This window comes from Mesocricetus auratus, unplaced genomic scaffold (assembly GCF_017639785.1).
Source record: "Mesocricetus auratus isolate SY011 unplaced genomic scaffold, BCM_Maur_2.0 Super-Scaffold_100011, whole genome shotgun sequence".
Taxonomy (NCBI): Eukaryota; Metazoa; Chordata; class Mammalia; order Rodentia; family Cricetidae; genus Mesocricetus; species Mesocricetus auratus.
In genome coordinates, this window is record NW_024429195.1 from 53,468,496 (window position 1) to 53,485,488 (window position 16,993).

General features: G+C 41.2%; 1 protein-coding gene across 3 annotated transcripts in view; it reads left to right on the forward strand.

The window, feature by feature from the left end:
• The window catches only part of Frs2 (fibroblast growth factor receptor substrate 2), a 69,466-nt gene that overhangs the window by 36,887 nt on the left and 15,586 nt on the right, over window positions 1–16,993 (forward strand). Inside the window, exon 2 of one of the 3 annotated variants that reach the window (XM_013121565.3) lies at window positions 14,512–14,605. The exons of the other annotated variants lie outside the window; for them this stretch is intronic. The gene's annotated coding sequence lies outside the window, so the exon portion shown is untranslated. The remainder of the gene's footprint in view (window positions 1–14,511; window positions 14,606–16,993) is intronic. 3 annotated transcript variants of the gene reach the window in all.

A 16,993-nucleotide genomic window follows, 5' to 3' on the forward strand; every position in this document is an offset into this window, starting at 1 on the left:
CTTTTGGGAATTGTTCTAATGGGTCTCATCTGATTAAGACCCTGAGCTATTCCTTTGTGGGGTTGGAGACAGAGTGTTTAAAAACAAGACAGGAAGAAAAAACTATGCAGATAATCTTTACTGATTGTTTTTTCAAGGTTTTTCGAGAGAGGGTTTTTCTGTGTAGCTCTGGCTGTTCTGGAACTCCCTCTGTAGAGCAGACTGGCCTCACACAGAGCTCTCCTGCCTCTGCCTTCCCCACTACACCCAGCCACAAATAGCATATGTGGATTACCATCCAGTTATAGAATGAGAAGTAGGGAGCTGCCAGGATTGTGGGTCTGTTCTTGCCATCTGTAAGAATGGTAACTCCACTTCCTACAGAAGACTTGTGTTCCTAATGGTCTCTACCATACCGTAAAGAACATGATGTTTAATAAAAACACCTGCCCTCCCCACGCCTGGGACTTGGCAAAATCACATATTCAGCTCTTCTCCTTCTTGGAGACTTTCCCAAAGGTGAAGTTGACCAAGTTCCAAGATAGCCTGGGCTTTTGTTCTAGTTCTGTGATTGGGAATATGTCTTTGTTGTCTTTTATTTATTGAGGAGAAGATGGTGATGATGTAGTTGACATTAATGGCATTTCTGTGGGAGAAATGGTGTTTGTGGTTTAAACATTTTGTCTTAGGGTTTCTGTTGCTGTGAAGAGACACCATGTCCATGGCAGTTCTTACAAAGGAAAACATTTAATAGGAGCTGACTTACAGGTTCAGAGGTTTCGTCTGTTGTCATTGTGGTGTGAAGCATGGGGGCAAGCAGGCAGGCAGGGTACTGGAGAGGTAGCTGGGAGTTTTGTATCTGGGTTAGTGGGCAGCAGGAAGATTGAATGACACCAGGCCTGGGTTGAGCTTCTGAAACCCAAGGGCCTGCCTCCTGTGGCACACTTCTCCAACAAAGCCACACCTCTGATAATGCCACTCCTGTGAGTCTGTGGGGGCAATCTTTTTCCTCCCTCCCTCCCTCCCTCCCTCCCTCCCTCCCTCCCTCCGTCCCTCCGTCCCTCCGTCCCTCCGTCCCTCCGTCCCTCCCTCCCTCCCTCCGTCCCTCCGTCCCTCCCTCCGTCCCTCCGTCCGTCCGTCCCTCCCTCCCTCCCTCCCTCCCTCCCTCCCTCCCTCCCTCCCTCCCTCCCTTCCTTCCTTCCTTCCTTCCTTCCTTCCTTCCTTCCATTCAGTTTTAAGGATTTATTTATTATGTATACAGCTTTCTGCCTGCATGTATTCCTGTACACCAGAAGAGGGCACCAGATCTCATTACATATGGTTGTCAGCCACCATGTGGTTGGTTGCTGGGAATTGAACTCAGGGCCTCTAGAAGATCAGCCAGTGCTCTTAACCTCTGAGCCATATCTCCAGCCCCTTTTTTCAAACATAATTTTTTATTGGATCTTTAGGAAATTTATATCAGGCACGCCCAATTCTGCTCACCTCTTAGTCCTTCCATATTCTCCTCTCCCCATTGCAGTGCCCCCCACAATGAAAATTTTAAAAATAAAATAAAAAACTCTTCACTTCCCAATCTTTCCTGCCTCTCCAACATCTCTTCATTGGTCCCGGTGGCATTAGGAGCTGCAGTGTGTCACACAGTGTAGGCCCTTTTGCCCAATCAGCTTTATTTGCAAATGTCCATTGCAGTCGATCTTTGGTCAGGCGCAAGGCCTCTGGTCTCTGGTACACCAGCATCACTCCTCATGGACACTCCTCTTGGATATCCTATGGTCGCCCCAAGTCACAGGGATCGTGCAGTTATCATTCCACAGGACCAGTTCCTTCGTGAAGTCGTAGATGGGTAGATGTTAAGGATGTGTTAAGGTGATACACACCTTTATTCCCAGCACTTGGGAGGCAGAGGCAGGCGGATCTTTGTGAGTTCAAAGGAAGCCTGGTTTACAGAGCAAGTTCTGGGACAGCGTTTTTCTACATTAGTATACGATGCATAGTGATGATGGCTTACAGTGTCTGGTACTTTTAGGGCTGCTGTCTAGAGTGGTACATTTGTGTGTGTGTGCGTGTGTGTCTGTGTGTCTGTGTCTGGTTTTTTGGGGGGTGGGTGTTTGAGACAGGGTTTCTCTGTGTTGTCCTGGCTGTCCTAGAACTCACTTTGTAGACCAGACTGGCCTTGGACTCATAGAGACCCGCCTGTCTCTCTGTCTCCAAAGTGCTAGGTTTAAAGGTATGTGCCACTCATGCCGTGTGTGTGTGTGTGTGTGTGTGTGTGTGTGTGTGTGTGTGTGCGCGTGCGCGTGCGTGTGCGTGCGCTATGCTTAAATTCCAGTGTTTTTTAGTTTGTGTATGCATGTTTGCTGTGTATGTGTGCAGATTCACATCTGTACAGGTGCATGCCTCTGTATGTAGAGGCCAGAGAACAACCTCAGCTTTCATTTCTCAGGCACCAACTACTTTTTCTTTGGAGACAAGGTCTCTTTCTTGCTTGGAACTTGCCAAATAGGTGAGGCTGCCTGACCAGAGAGCCTGGGGGATCTTGCCTGACTCTGTCTCCATAGTGCTAGGATTACAAATGTTCATCACTATACCCAGCATTTTCTCAGTTGGTGTCTAGGGATCCAACTCATGTCCTCTATTTGCAAGGCAAGCACTTCACTGAACCTCTTCTCCAACACCCGGCATTTTTATATTTGTAGAAAACTAGCACATTATTCATACATGCACGTATACAGTACCACTTTACTATGTAGTTAATTGTAGTAAAGGGACAATGACAACCTTCAAAAATGATTATATATTTTAAAAACTAGTTGAAATGGTAAGTTTTACACAGAATATTTTGTATTTTTTGTTTAAATTTTTGTGAACCTGTAAGAGGTGGAATGTCTGAACATATCAGCATTTTACTTAGTTTGGGACTATTGATATTAAAATCTTCTTTAGTTCATCCTATACTCGTCATCATTGATGGTTCATTTTAGGCACCATTCTGTTTTTAATGTTTGTTGTGCATCTTATTTTGTTTATAACATAGGTTTCTAAAGAACACTTTGTGTGTGTTTCTGTGTGCTCGTGTGTGAAAGTTTGAGAAGTCTGAGTATCTGTTTGTGCACTTGTACCCGTGTGTGGAGGCCAGAAGATGGCATCCAGCATTCTCCTACTCTCTGCCTAATCCTCATTGATTGCTTTACTTTGTATATATGTCCGGGTTTGTCCTTATGAGTATAGTGACCATAGAAGCCCAGATCTCTGGAGCTGTTGTTAAAAATGGCTGTGAGCTACTTGATGCACTTACTTGGGAATCAGACTTGTTTGGAAGAAGCTGAAGGTACTTGTTAGGAGGGCAGTTTCTTAATATGACATGGGGGTCTTAGAGGCTTTTAAGTTCTGGGGATAGGAAGTACATTTGTGTTGCTATAATAACACACCACAGACTAGGCAACTTATAAAGGACAGAAACTGATTTCTCACCATTACAGAAGCTGAGAATTCTAAGATCAGGATACTGCTGGGTTCCTTGTCTGATTGCTCCTTCCTGCAGAGAGGAAAGATGATGTGTCATGTGATGGACAGTGGAAGAAAAAAGGCCAATCTGAAGACTTCTGTGAAAGCCTTAATCCCATTCACAAAGAGGAGCTGCATGACCTAATCATCTCTTAGAACCACCCCCACCCCTCCTATCACCCTGGCCTTTTGGAGCCTGATTTTTGTCTGGGTGGAATTCAGACTGCTGCAGGAAAGGAAGGAGTGTACATGTCTATGATGAAAACAAAGCCAAAATGGAAGCTTTTTGAAAGTAGGTTTTTTTTGTTTGTTGTCAATAATGAAGTATTATAAAAGATTTGGTGAGACCAGGGGTGATGGCAGTTTAGGCCTTTAATCCCAGCACTCTGAGGCATCGTCAGGCAGATGTCTGTGAGTTCAAGGCCAGCCTGATTAACAAAGTGAGTTCCAGGACAGGTTCCAAAGCTACGCAGAAACTTTGTCTCAGAAAAAAAAAAAGTTTGGTAAGAAAGCTAGTAACTTGAAGCTGATAACTGATTTTCACATTCCATAGATGGTCAAATATTGCTCCACTCTTTAAAAAGTACAACTCATGTCAGGAGCTGGTGGCACACGCCTTTAATCCCGGCACTCGGAGGCAGAGGCAGGTGGACCTCTGTGAGTTCAAAGCCAGCCTGGTCCACAGAGCTAGTTCCAGGACAGCTAGGGCTGTTACACACAGAGAAATCCTGTCTTGAAAAACAACAAAACCCCAAAACAAACAAAAAGGTACAGCTCAGAGAATTGAACAAGTAGCATAGTTCTTTTTTGAGTATCTTGTTTTTGAGTCTTTTTTATGGCATACTAACTTCATTATTCCCACTTGGCATACTGCCTGTGTAGAGCAGTAGTATTTCTATTTTACAAATGGTAGACAGAAAATGGATGTTTAGTCTTTCTACTTACGTGCATGGCTGCCCTGTCAGTGGATGCTTTGCTACATGAAGAAGATAAAATTAACTAGGCTAAGTCTTTAGAGAAGTTTTACTTTGTTGCTTTTTTTTGTGTTTCTATTGTGTGTGTGTGTGTGTGTGTGTGTGTGTGTGTGTGTGTGTGTGTGTGTGTGTGTGCGCGTCCAGGTGTGTGCACGTGGGCTTGTGTGAAGGTGCCATGGTGCACAGGTGGCAGTCAGAGGACATGAGGAAGTGGGTTCTCTTCTTCCTGGAAATCCAGTGGTCAGGCATGGTGGTAGCACCTGTACCGATTGCTCTGTCTTGCTAGCCCCTTGAAGAAGTGTTCTTAACAAGAACCTTGTAGCCTGAAAGTTTAAGAAAGACATGTATACAGTTAAAAATACAGTCAGCGAATAATTTAGATAGTAGTTATTTAATGTTTTCTAAACTTTTTAAAAAAATGTATGTGTATGAATGTATGTCTGGGTACTGAGTGCCCATAGAGGCCTGAAGTGGACATTGGATCTTCTGGAACTGGAGTTACAGATGGTTATAGGTCACCATTAGGTACTGAAAATCAAACTGAGTGCTCTTAACTGCTGAGCCGTCTCTCCAGCCCCAAATGCTTTTATTTTTTATTTAAATATACTTATTTTGAGTTTCACTAAAGCAGCATTTATTAATAGGATTTGGTCAACCTGTGTTATAGGAAAACATTTCATAAATGTTCCCAATTCTGTCACAAATATCACAGACTTTTAGAATACTCTGGTTTACTTTCTTTAAAGGTTAGGTATCTAGTTTTGTTGGGTAGGATATAAAATGCCTTTTTGGGTTATGTAACGAGCAATTTGATTGATGTATTTCAGAGTGTCACAGTTTTCTCTGTTCATGGTGTGAAAGTCACCCATTAGGTCATAAACTGTTTCTTTTATTCTGAAAGACTCAATTGGTTCAGTCTTGGGTTGTCGATGTTATCTATGTCAGTCTAATAAGTTCTTCAGATATGCTTATTGGTTTTATTTGAGCATTTGGAAGGACTAAGAAACTGCCATGTCGGTAGTAGAATAAAAAGTACAGCTTGAGCGATAGTCCTTAGTTGAGTGCCTTTGGAACTTGAAGTTTAGCAGTTTGGTGCTGGAGAGTCCGCCCAGGCCCTCTCACTTGGAGGCAAGCACTTGCTTTCTGTAGGCTTTGTGTCTGAGGGTCAGAGATGGGCAGTGCTACTGAAAGAAAGGCTGAGGGCTCTCAGAATCAAGACTGTTGCTGTTTATCAAAGCTTCAGGGTTACAATTAAATCTAATTACAGCTGAGCTTTGCTCTTGAAACTTGATAGATTTAAGTTTTAGTAAGAGTACAATTGTTTTATAACTCCTGTTTCATATTCCACTCATAGAGTCCCTTATGAGTTAGCTGGGTTTTGCTATTTTAGTAACTTGCGTTTCGATTTCAAAAACAAAAACAAAACCCCATATTCAGAGTAGGTTGAAACTCTCCAAATTGCTACCCCGGAACAAAAGTGCTGATGAAGACGAATCAGACGCTGTACTGTGTACTGCAGGGAAACCTCCTCTCCCTCCCCCAGTCTGAAGAACAAGCACTTTCCTTGCCAAGACGGACTGACTGTAAGTGGACCAGCTGTCCATAGTGGGAGCATAGGGTTGCTAGGCAACCATGGTTGTTTAGAGAAGAATGCCGCTGAGAGGGCAAGTTCTTCTGTGTGAGCCGAGGGAAAGAATGTGGTGTGATTGTGCATCCTCCTCATCACACGCTCACAGAGGCCTGTGTGGGCAGCGTGTGGAGCCCAGGGCTGAGGGCCCACGGTGCTGTGTGTTTAACCATCTCATGGGAGCCAGAGACTTACAGCTCAGAAGGAAAATGTCTGTGTGTGTGCGTGCGCGCGCGCGCGCGCGAGCGCGCCTGTGTGCATATACATGAGTGCCTACGTTGATGTTGAATGAAATAAAAACGAATTTCTTTTTTGCTTGGTGATAATAACAGTCATTATATCCAATATTTTAAAGGTATTTGACATAAATGTTTACTTATTCCATCTCATCCTTTTTAGGCATGAGTACAATGTTGATAAGTTCCCAGTTTAATGATGTGTTCTTTGCAATTTGTGTATTTCTTTGACTTGACACTTTAATCAGAATTATTTGGAAAGTTCCCTCCCCCCTTTCACTGGTCTAAGAACAACCCTTCAACCTCAGCCTTCCAAGTAGGCCAGACACCAGGCTTTCCCTACACCGCCTGCTTGGTTGTCCCCCCTCTCCCTCTCCAGCTCTGTTATTACTCTTAGCAAGGAAGAACTTATCTTTGTTTTTGATTGTTGTTTGCTTGGTTTTTAGTTTTCTTTTTTGAGACTGGATCTTACTTTGTAGGCTGACCTCAAAGTTATGGCTTTCCAGTCTCAGCTTTCTGGGTGCTAAGATTACAAGTGTGTACCACTTTGCCCAGCTAAGGAGACCTTACCTTTGTATGTGTGTGCTTGAGTAAATCTTTCACTTGCTGTTTTGGCTAGGCTGGCTGGCCAGCAACTGCTGGGAACCTTGTGTTTCATCTTACCTTTGTATGTGTGTGTTTGAGTAAATCTTTCACTTGCTGTTTTGGCTAGGCTGGCTGGCCAGCAACTGCTGGGAACCTTGTGTTTCCCAGTGCTGTGGTTATAGGCACATGCCCCTGTTGGCAGCTTTTTAAGTTGGTGCTGGGATCTGAACTCAGGTCTTCTTGTGTAGCAGGCACTTTACCCACTAGCCATTTCCTCAGCTATGCATGTATGCTTAGCTTGTTCATCCTATGCAGCACCCCCCAAGGGATACAGTGCTGCTTCTTGCTCTGCAGGCACTATGCACATGGCATTCATTGTCACAGACACAAACTCACAAAGTCACTCAAGCATAGGGAGAGAGGCACAGCCTCAGGCTTCAGTTCCCAGACACTGCTGCAGTCCTCGGTGAGCACTGTTGCTCGCACTTTAGGTAAGGCATGCATGTAGGCACGAACTGGAACAGGCATTGTTTCCATTTTCCAAACAGTTCTTTCCAGTTCCTGCAATAACGTCTGGTATTTGTTGTTTGTTTGTTTTTTGAGGCAGTGTCTTATGTATCCCAGGGTTGCCTCCAGCTTGATGTGTGCTATAGATGGCTTTGAACTTCTGATCCTTCTCCTCTACCTCTCAAGTGCTGAGATTACAGGCAAGTGCTCTATGTTCTATTTATGTGGTACCACAGATTAAATCTAAGGCTTCACACATGTTAGGCAAGCGCTCTGTTAACTGAGCCCCACACTCATCCCAATAATGTGTTTCTTTTAAATGAGGCACACAAAGGTAACATTTCAAGATGTGAGATAATTGGAGAGCTACAGCTCTGTCAGCCTCATATATTTCTTTTTAAGGAGGTCTTATTATGCAGACCACACTAGCAGAAATCCTCCTTCCTCGCATTCCCAAGTTTCCACAGCACCTGGCTATTAGTTTTATAGTTATAGAATATGAATTAAAATGGGGGGGGGCTGGGATTGACATGTGAAGCAAGCTTGTTTCTAATTTAAATTTTAAAAATAAAAAAAAAGAATTAAAGCAATTTGACCTAAGCCCAGCTACTTGACATTTACAGTAGATCTTGATAATGTTTGATGCCACCCTACATAAGCAAAGTATGATCAGTTTACATTCGTCCCCCCCCCCCCATATCTGTCTGTCTCTCTCAACTCTCTCCATTTTGATGGAGTCACGTGTGAGATTATTTTTCCTTTATGGCTTATCCTAAGAAAGAAGTCAAGTTTTCATACATGAGCAGTTTTGTTTCTGTATGTTCTTCTTCATACCACTGGCCTATATAGGGAGTTCTAGACCAGCCACAGCTATATAGACGCTGTCTCCAAACAAGTAAGCAAACAAGCAAACAAACAGTCTTTTTTTTTTTTTTTTTTTTTTTTTTTTTGAGACAGGGTTTCTCTGTATTGTTATTTTGGAGGCTGTCCTAGAACTCGCTCTGTAGACCAGGCTGGTCTCGAACTCACAGAGATCCGCCTGCCTCTGCCTCCCGAGTGCTGGGATTAAAGGCGTGTGCCACCAACGCCCAGCTACAAGCAGTCATTTTAAAAAAAATTGTTGTATGATGATGCATATGCCTCCAATCCCAGCACTCCAGAGGCAGAAGGATCAGGAGTCTGAGGCAGCCTGGACTACATGGTGAGCTCTAACCTGAGGCACATAGTTAAGTCTGTCTCAGCTAGGACATGCTCATGCGTGCTAGGCGAATGCTCTAGTAACCAGGCCATAGCTCCAGTCCCCTGTAATGAGATCTAAAATTCAGTGACTACATGTAATGCAAGTATCCTAGATGGAATGAAAAAATACGTTAAAACTTATCTGAATAAGTATACACTTCATTTTTAAAATTTGTTTATTTTTGGTTTTTTGGGACAAGGTTTATCTGTATAATAGTCCTGGCTGTCTTGGAACTTGCTTTGTAGATCAGTTTGGCCTCAAACTCAATGAGATTGGCCTGCCTCTGCCTCTGCATCCCAAGTGCTAGGATTACAGATGTGTGTCCAGCCACTTTATTTTTAAAAAAATAATTATTAAATTGTTTTTGGATTTTGACACAGGATATCACACAGTAGCTAGGCTGGCCTGGAACTTACTATGTAGCCCATGCTGGCCTCAAACTCATGAAAATCCCTCCTGCCTCAGCCTCTTGGCTTCTGTGCTGGCCATAGATGTACATTTTAGCTGTTAATAGTGCTATCTATGTTGTTTCATTACAACAGCAAATGACCCATCTAATATAAGATGTTAGTAGTAGAGGAAGGTGGTAACAGGGTCTGGGATTTCTCTGCACCATCTTCTCAGGGTTTTTTAGTATTAAACTAGGCCTTTTCATGCATTTTTCATTCCAGAAAATATGTACCTCATACTTTTTGAAATCCATATTTTAAATAATATCACACTCTGAGCAGCTCATGTTTTTATTTTATTTTAAATAAGTAAATAGAGCAAAGGAATACTTTGCATGAGAGTATTGGATAAATGGTTCTTGCAGAGAGGCCCTGTATTTTACTATATTTGTGACCCTCTGAAGATATATTCATAAATGTTAGAGTTATGTTTTTTAAAAATCTTAACTCCTGGGGGGGCACAGGAGGAAGGGAGGGAATGGGAGAGGGACCTGGAACTGACTTGTGAAGCAACCTTGTTTCTTATCTAAATTTAAACTGGAAAATAAAATAAAAAAAAAAACAAAAAAAAATCTTAACTCCTTTAGGACATTTCAAGTTGGGTTTTTGTTGGTGTTTGTTTGTTTGTTTTTTTAATCTTCAGAGTCACCAAAATTCTTATAAAATACTGACTATATTTGAGACTGTAATTTTTGCCTGTTTTTAATACTGAGCTCCTCTTTCTGTTTAGCTTAACTTGTAAAAGAAAAGCTGCATCGTTAATGTTGTTAAGTCCACTTTATTCTAGTACAAAAGTAGCACTGTGTTGTAATTCAGATGCAGCAGTTCAAGTTTTAATCTATAATAATTTTTTGTACAAAATTTTCCTTACTATCAATAGACACTGATTTCACATAAGTAATATTTATTTTTCAGAACAATTTTGTATTAAACACTTGAGTGCTCTGATTATTCTTTTATTAATAAAGCAAATATCAGGCCCATGGAGGAGGAAAACATACTACTTCCTAACTCATGTATTTTGGGGAGAGGTAGAGTTCTGAATATTTTCCTTTACCACAAGATTTTCCTAGTATTGACAAAATAAACACATGCATTTCTGGCATTTTAATTAAAGTGTGAGAACACATATGCTGCCAATTCCAGTCCGAAACAATCTCAGCCTTATGAACAGGAGGAACTTAGAATCTCTGTGACGACTTTACCCTTCAGGGTAAAGATGATGATGGACTTTTTATTCATTGATTTACTTTTCCAAATTTTTAAGTGAGTTAGGATAAAGAAAACTATTATTAGAAGAAACGACTATTCATAAACTACCATTGCAGTGGTTTGTGATGCTCTAAAGTTGCACTTTTTACTATTTGTACAAGTGTTCCTGTTTCAGCTGAAGTAACTGTTTTCAAAACACTGAAGGTACCAATGTTGGGATTATATGAGGCAAAGTGATAGTCAGAGTAGATATTTAGCATCTTTAAAATGTTTATTTGTAAAGATGTTTATTTGATGTGTCTGAATGTTTTGCCTGTATATACATTTGTGTACCATGTGTGTACCTTGCCCTGGTACTGGAATTGCGACAGTTGTGTATTACCCAATGTGCATGCTGGGGACCAAACTTTGGGCCTTTACAAGACCAGTATGTGCTCTTAACCACTAAGCTATCTCTAGTCCCAGTATTTGGCACCTTATGTTAAAAATAAAAGATCTTGGGTGCAGAGAGATGGCTCAGGTTAAGAGCACTGACTGCTCTTCCAGAGGTATTGAGTTCATTTCTGAGCAACCACATGGTGCCTCAAGAACTATCTATCTGTAATGAGATCTGGTGCCCTCTTTTGGTGCTCAGGCAAAACACTGTATACATAATAAATAAAATCTAACAACAACAAAAAAATCACTTAAAAATTAAAAGATCTTAGCTGGGTGATGGTGTCTCATGACTTTAATCCCATCACTCGGGAGGCAAAGGCAGGTGGATCTCTGTGAGTTAGAGGCCAGCTTGGTCTATGAGCAAATTCCAGGATAGCCAGGACTGTCATGCATAGAAACCCTGCCTTGAAAAACAAACAAACAACAGACATTTAAAGATCTTAAGGCCTCAGGACCAGAAATCCACATGGAGAGTCATTACAATCTTAGAACTCATTCCCCCTCAGATAGGCCTATCTCAAAACATCAGGAACTCTGAGTGGTGTAGCTTGGAGGAAGTGACAGAGCATGGCTGACAGCTGATAAAAGTCTTACAGTACTGACTATGTAGAAATAGACTATTCCTCAGACGTTGGATCACCTAGAGACGGAAGCCAAATGGCTGCGCTAGAATCTCTAAGTATGAAAAGGCAGCCATTTGTTTCCAACACTCTTGGGTGGTGGTGGTGGGGGTTGCTATTCACTTTGACAACAGCATGATAAACAACTTTAAAAGAAATTTTGGGATACTGTATCTTTTTCAAAACATTTCCCCCCCATGAATTAGCTGACAGTGTAACAGTAAGTAAACATGGAAGACTCTGTAGGTATATGTCTTAGTTAGGGTTTCTGTTGCGGGGAAGAAACACCATTACCATAGCAACTCCTATAAAGAACACATTTAATTGGGATGGCCGGCTTACAGTTCAGAGGTTCAGTCCATCGTCATCATGGTGGGGAACATGTTGGCTGCAGGCAGATGTGGTGCTGGAGCAGAGAGTCCATCATCTTACAGGCAACAGGAAGTCAAATGAGACACTGGGCAGTATCCTGAGCATAGGAAACCTCAAAGCCCACCCCACTAGTGACACACTTCTTTAACAAGGCCACACCCACTCTAACAAAGCCACACCTCCCAATAATGCCACTCCCTCTGGGAGTCATTTTCTTTCAGACCACAGTGGTTTTTTTTATTACCATTTTCATGTTGCAGAAATTCGTAGATAAAATATATAAATAAATGACTTTTTAAAGATAGATTCTCCTATATGTAGCCTAGGCTGGCCTCAAACTTGAACTGATCTTCATGTCTTACAGTGTCCAGAGTGCCAGCACTGCAGGCATGTGCCACAGACCTGGAAAAGCACTGCTAGGTCTTTAGAAGTTTACTTTATGTGTGTATGTGAGTGTCTGCACATGTGTGTGTACCACATGCATGCCTGGTGCTGAGGAGCTCACAAGAGGACATTGGATCTTCTAGAATCAAACTTATAAAGGGCTGTAGTGAGGCGCTACTCCCCTTTCCCTCACCAAAGACACTTTTACGGTAAAAGTAAAAATAGAAAACGGGAGAAAATGTGTTCAAGCCATGCTGATGAGAGAAGACTGAAACCTAGGTTCTATACAAACTGGAGCTCAGCAATAAAAAAGCAGCTTTATTTAAAAAGGGGTTGTGTACTTGAACAGCCATTTCTCCAAGGAAGATATACAAGTGAGGAAATGTGTCATTAATTATTGGAGAATGGAGATTTGAATTATAGTGACACCAACTCATAATTGTTAGGATGATTACCCGGGGAGTGGTGGCTCACACCTTTAATCTCAGCACTCAGGAGGCAGAGGCAGGCAGATTTCTATGATTTCAAGGCCAGTCTGGTCTTCAAAGCAAGTAGAAAACAGCGGGAGCTACAAAAGAAAACCCCAGAAAATTAAAAAAAATTGGTGAGAGTATTAAAAAATGGAATCACTGTTCACTACAAGTACCAGTGTTGTGGAAAACAGTGTGGCAATTCTCCCAAAACTTACAAATAGAAAAACCATATACTACAGTGCTGCCTCTTTTGGGTATGTGTCCAAAAGATCTGTACAACATCTTGAAGAGATGTGTAACCCAAATGGCCACTGAGGAAAGAGCTGGTAAATGAAATGTAATAGTCCATCTAGTGGAATACTTGCTTGTAACTAAAGGAAATTCAAGGGAAGTGTGTAAGTGCATGATTGTAACCCCAGGACTTGGGAGGCAGAGGTGGGGGGGGTGCTTGTTCCAAATTTGAAAGGAGACTGTTGAGAAAATCAGATATTACAACATACAAGTGAGACACAGATGGATCTTACAGACATGCTAAGTAAGATAAGCCAGCTACAAAGATCTGTATAGTCTATGATTTCAGTTAAATGAGAGACTAGTCACAGCAGAGATGAAGGTGGAATTGTAGTTTCCAGTGGCTGAGGTAATGGAAAGTTTCTGTTGAATTTACAGAACAAAAAGAGTTTTAGTGATGGATAGTGTGATGACTGTATAATATTATATAGTGTCTCGTACCACTGTGTGTTTTATATGGTTAAGATTTAAGTCAAAATACAGTTAAATGTCATTCATAGACATGCAAATTGTGCTCAGTAGAATGCAGTTGGATCCTGGCCCTGTTAATATACCTACTTCATATCCATTCACAAATTCATTTCAGAATTATTGTGTGTGGTTCTTAGACTCTCTCTCTCTAAACCAGTTCCATTAACAGTTAATTCATGTCTGACATATATTCACATCTTTGAAAAGTCATGATTCCTTTTTTTTTTTAAGATAAGGTTATACTATGTAGCCCTGGCTGTCCTGGAAATGAGTGCACATACTGATCCTGTAATGGACCTGGGTTCAGTTCCCAGCAGCCATATCAGGTGGCTTAATTACAGCCACCTGTAACTCCACAGGCTCTGACTCCCTCTTGTGGCTTCCAGAGGCACCTGCATATATATGGTGCACATATATAACCCAAGCCCTTATATTGACTGGTTGGAAAATTGACTGACGGAATCTCACACATTCTGTGCTGGATTCACACTTTGTACGCAGCTGAGGGTGATTTTGAACTTGGTATCCCTACTTCCATCTGTTGAGTGCTGGGATTACAGGTGTGTACTGCTGTGTGGAGTGTATGTATGTGGTGCTGGGGCTGAACCTAGGCTTTTGTTCCTGGCAGAGAAGCACTCCCCAGCCTCACTGATCCTGTTCAGTAGTATTTCTCCGAATGGGGCTCAAGAGGTGGCTCAGTGGCCAGAAGCCTTTGTGGTTAAGAGAGCTTGCTGCTCCTTCAGAGGACCGGAGTTTAGTTACCATACTAGGCAGCTCACCACCCCCTATGACGCCTGCTCCAAGGGGCCCAGCGCCCTCTGCTGGCCTCCATAGGTATCTGCATTTCCTACATTCCAGTTTGAAGGAACTGTAGCAAACCAGTTTCTTAGAATAGGCTTTTGTTCTGTGTGTATGTGTGCTTTTTTTTTTTTTTTGTGCATCCTGCTTAGTCTGAATTGCATCTGTCCTTCAAGACCTGATTTACAAATTTCTTTCCCCAGAGGACTAGAGAGACGGCTCAGTGGTTAAGAAATTTCTTTCCCCAGAAGCTTTCTACTGTCTACTTTCACACTTTTTACAGCAATTGCACATGATCAGTGACTTTGTTGGGTGTTTTTCTGAGTCTCTGTCCTCCTCCCTCTGCAGAATCTGTTGTCATAGGAATTACTGCCTTCATTGCATTGCCTTGCAGAGAGTGGGTGTCCAGAGAAGTGTTTGCCGGACGCTCCACCATTTACAGGTGATTTTCCTCTAAGTGACCTTAGCTTTCCTGAAGCAGCTGTGTCTGCAGTAAAGCAGTGGCAAAGCTGCTTCAGAAAGTGAAGGTGGTTTAAATGTGTGATTTGTCTCTTCCAGTGAAAACAATTAAGAAGAATTTGATTTAACTTAAGTAATGACTTTGATAAGTTTCTAAATTGCCAAAACAGACAAACAGTAACAAATACTTGTAAAATCAGACAATCAGTAACAGCAGTAACAAATATTTGTGAAAACAGACAAACAGTAACAGCAGTGACAAATACTTCTAAAAACATTGAGCTTCAGGAAGAGGACAGAGGAGCCAGGTGTGCTGACACAACTTCTAATCCTAGCAGAAAACAAGTGCTCCCCCCCCGCATATCTCTGTAAATTCTAGGACAGCCAAAACTACATAAGTGAAACCCTGTCTTCAAAGAAGAGGACAAAGTAAATGTTTTCCAAAAATGTTAAATGGGTCTTAATTATTTTTTAAGATTTATTTATTTATTTTATGTATATGAGTGCACCAGATCTCATTACAGATGATTGTGAGCCACCATGTGCTTGCTGGGAATTAAACTCAGAACGTCTGAGCAACCAGTGCTATTAACCACTGAGCCATCTCTCCAGCCCCGGTCTTAATTATTTTTAAATACTTACAGGTTGGCATACTAATTCTGTAATATGTTTAACTTTAAATGGACTTTTCCATCTTTTTTTTTTGTCAAATCTGGAACCCTGTTATTTCTCTTCAGTTAATGAACTAGCTGTGGACTCATTCAGAGTGGAGTAGACAGAATCCTGAGCAGAGAACAGAAGGGAGGAGGGTTTCCTGAATACTTAAAAGCCTTTAGGAAACAGGCAGACAATGGGAGCACAGTGTCAAAGAAGATAAGTGATTTGTATAGGATTAATTTAGCTGTGGGCAGTTTTAGACGCCAGAGACAAAGCCTGATGGATCTGTTTGAGTCACTGGAGAATAGAAGAGGATGTATAGAATGGAGCTTCTTAAACTTTTTCATTCATGACCCTTTTGTATGGGAAAGGTTTTATATATATATAACCATGGGTATTTGTTTATAAAACAAGTATACAAGAGAAACAGTTACTGGTAATAAATCGTTAAATTTTTATTTAAAAAAATTTGGTATACATGTAATTTTACCCAAAGAAACTCTGTATACTTAGTTCTACATAAAGAAGTAAATATTGGGTGAATATGTGATACTGAAGGACACAGGGCATCAAACATCTTCATAGTTGATTGATATTTTGGTTTTGCAGTAATCAGTGCTGGGAATGTTACTTGGCATAAATACATAGTGTGAAAATGGCAGAAATACATTTAGAACCATGTCAGAAGTTGTTAGAGACTCTGTCCGAAGCCAAAATTCACTGACCAGCTTTTATGGAACTCAGATGAGCAGCTCGGTGTTTTTTAAAATCAAGCCTTCCACTACAGTGCAAGTCAAAGAGACTAGTTGGATGCTTTTGTAGAGGAGTGAACTTAGAAAAATACTTTGTTTTCTGTGATTAAGCCTTTATGTTTGTACAAGAACAGAAAACTGTACATACAATATAAGTGCTGCAATTCACAGCATTTAGCATTCTCCTGTGTGAGGCAAGGTGTTCATAGCAGTATTCATTAATGTTGGGGATGGAACATGAATAGTGAAGTCATGCATTGCAGTACAGTAGAGACCCTTCATATGTATTACCTATTTTGATATTAAATTTATTTTTTATTATTGAACATTAAAAAAACCTTTGGGACTGGAGAGATGGCTCAGAAGGTAAGAGCAATTGCTATTCATGTAGAAGACCTGGGCAGCTCACAACTATCTGTAATTTCAGTTACATGGGATCTAGCACCTTCTTCTGTCCTGAGTGTACCAGGAATGTATGTTACACAGACATATATGCAGGCAAAACTGATACATATAAAATAAAAATAAATATTAAAACAAAAAAATCACCAAGAATGCAGGATCAGTGCACTGCAGGCTTACACAGACAGGGCTTTAGGACCGGAAAGGAGTCGCATTTATAGCAGAGGACATGTGTTTAGAGCATCAGTGTTGTAGCTGCAGTAGAGAAACCAGAGTCGTCATCACTTAGGTTCATGCATTTGTTACTTTATCTTTTTAAAAATCTAGCTCAGGTATTAAGTAATTTCAAATGAATGTCTTAGATATTTGACTTTGTTTGTATAGGTCAAGTTAACTAATGGTGCTGCTAGCAGCCTCAGAATGAAAACTTTTAAAAGAAATAGTCTCAGGGCTGGATGTGTTCTTCAGTGGCTAAAAATATACCCTTAGCATGTATGAGGTCTTGGGTTCATCTGCCAGAAAGAAGTTAATTTTTTTGTTTGTTTGTTTTGTTACTTCTA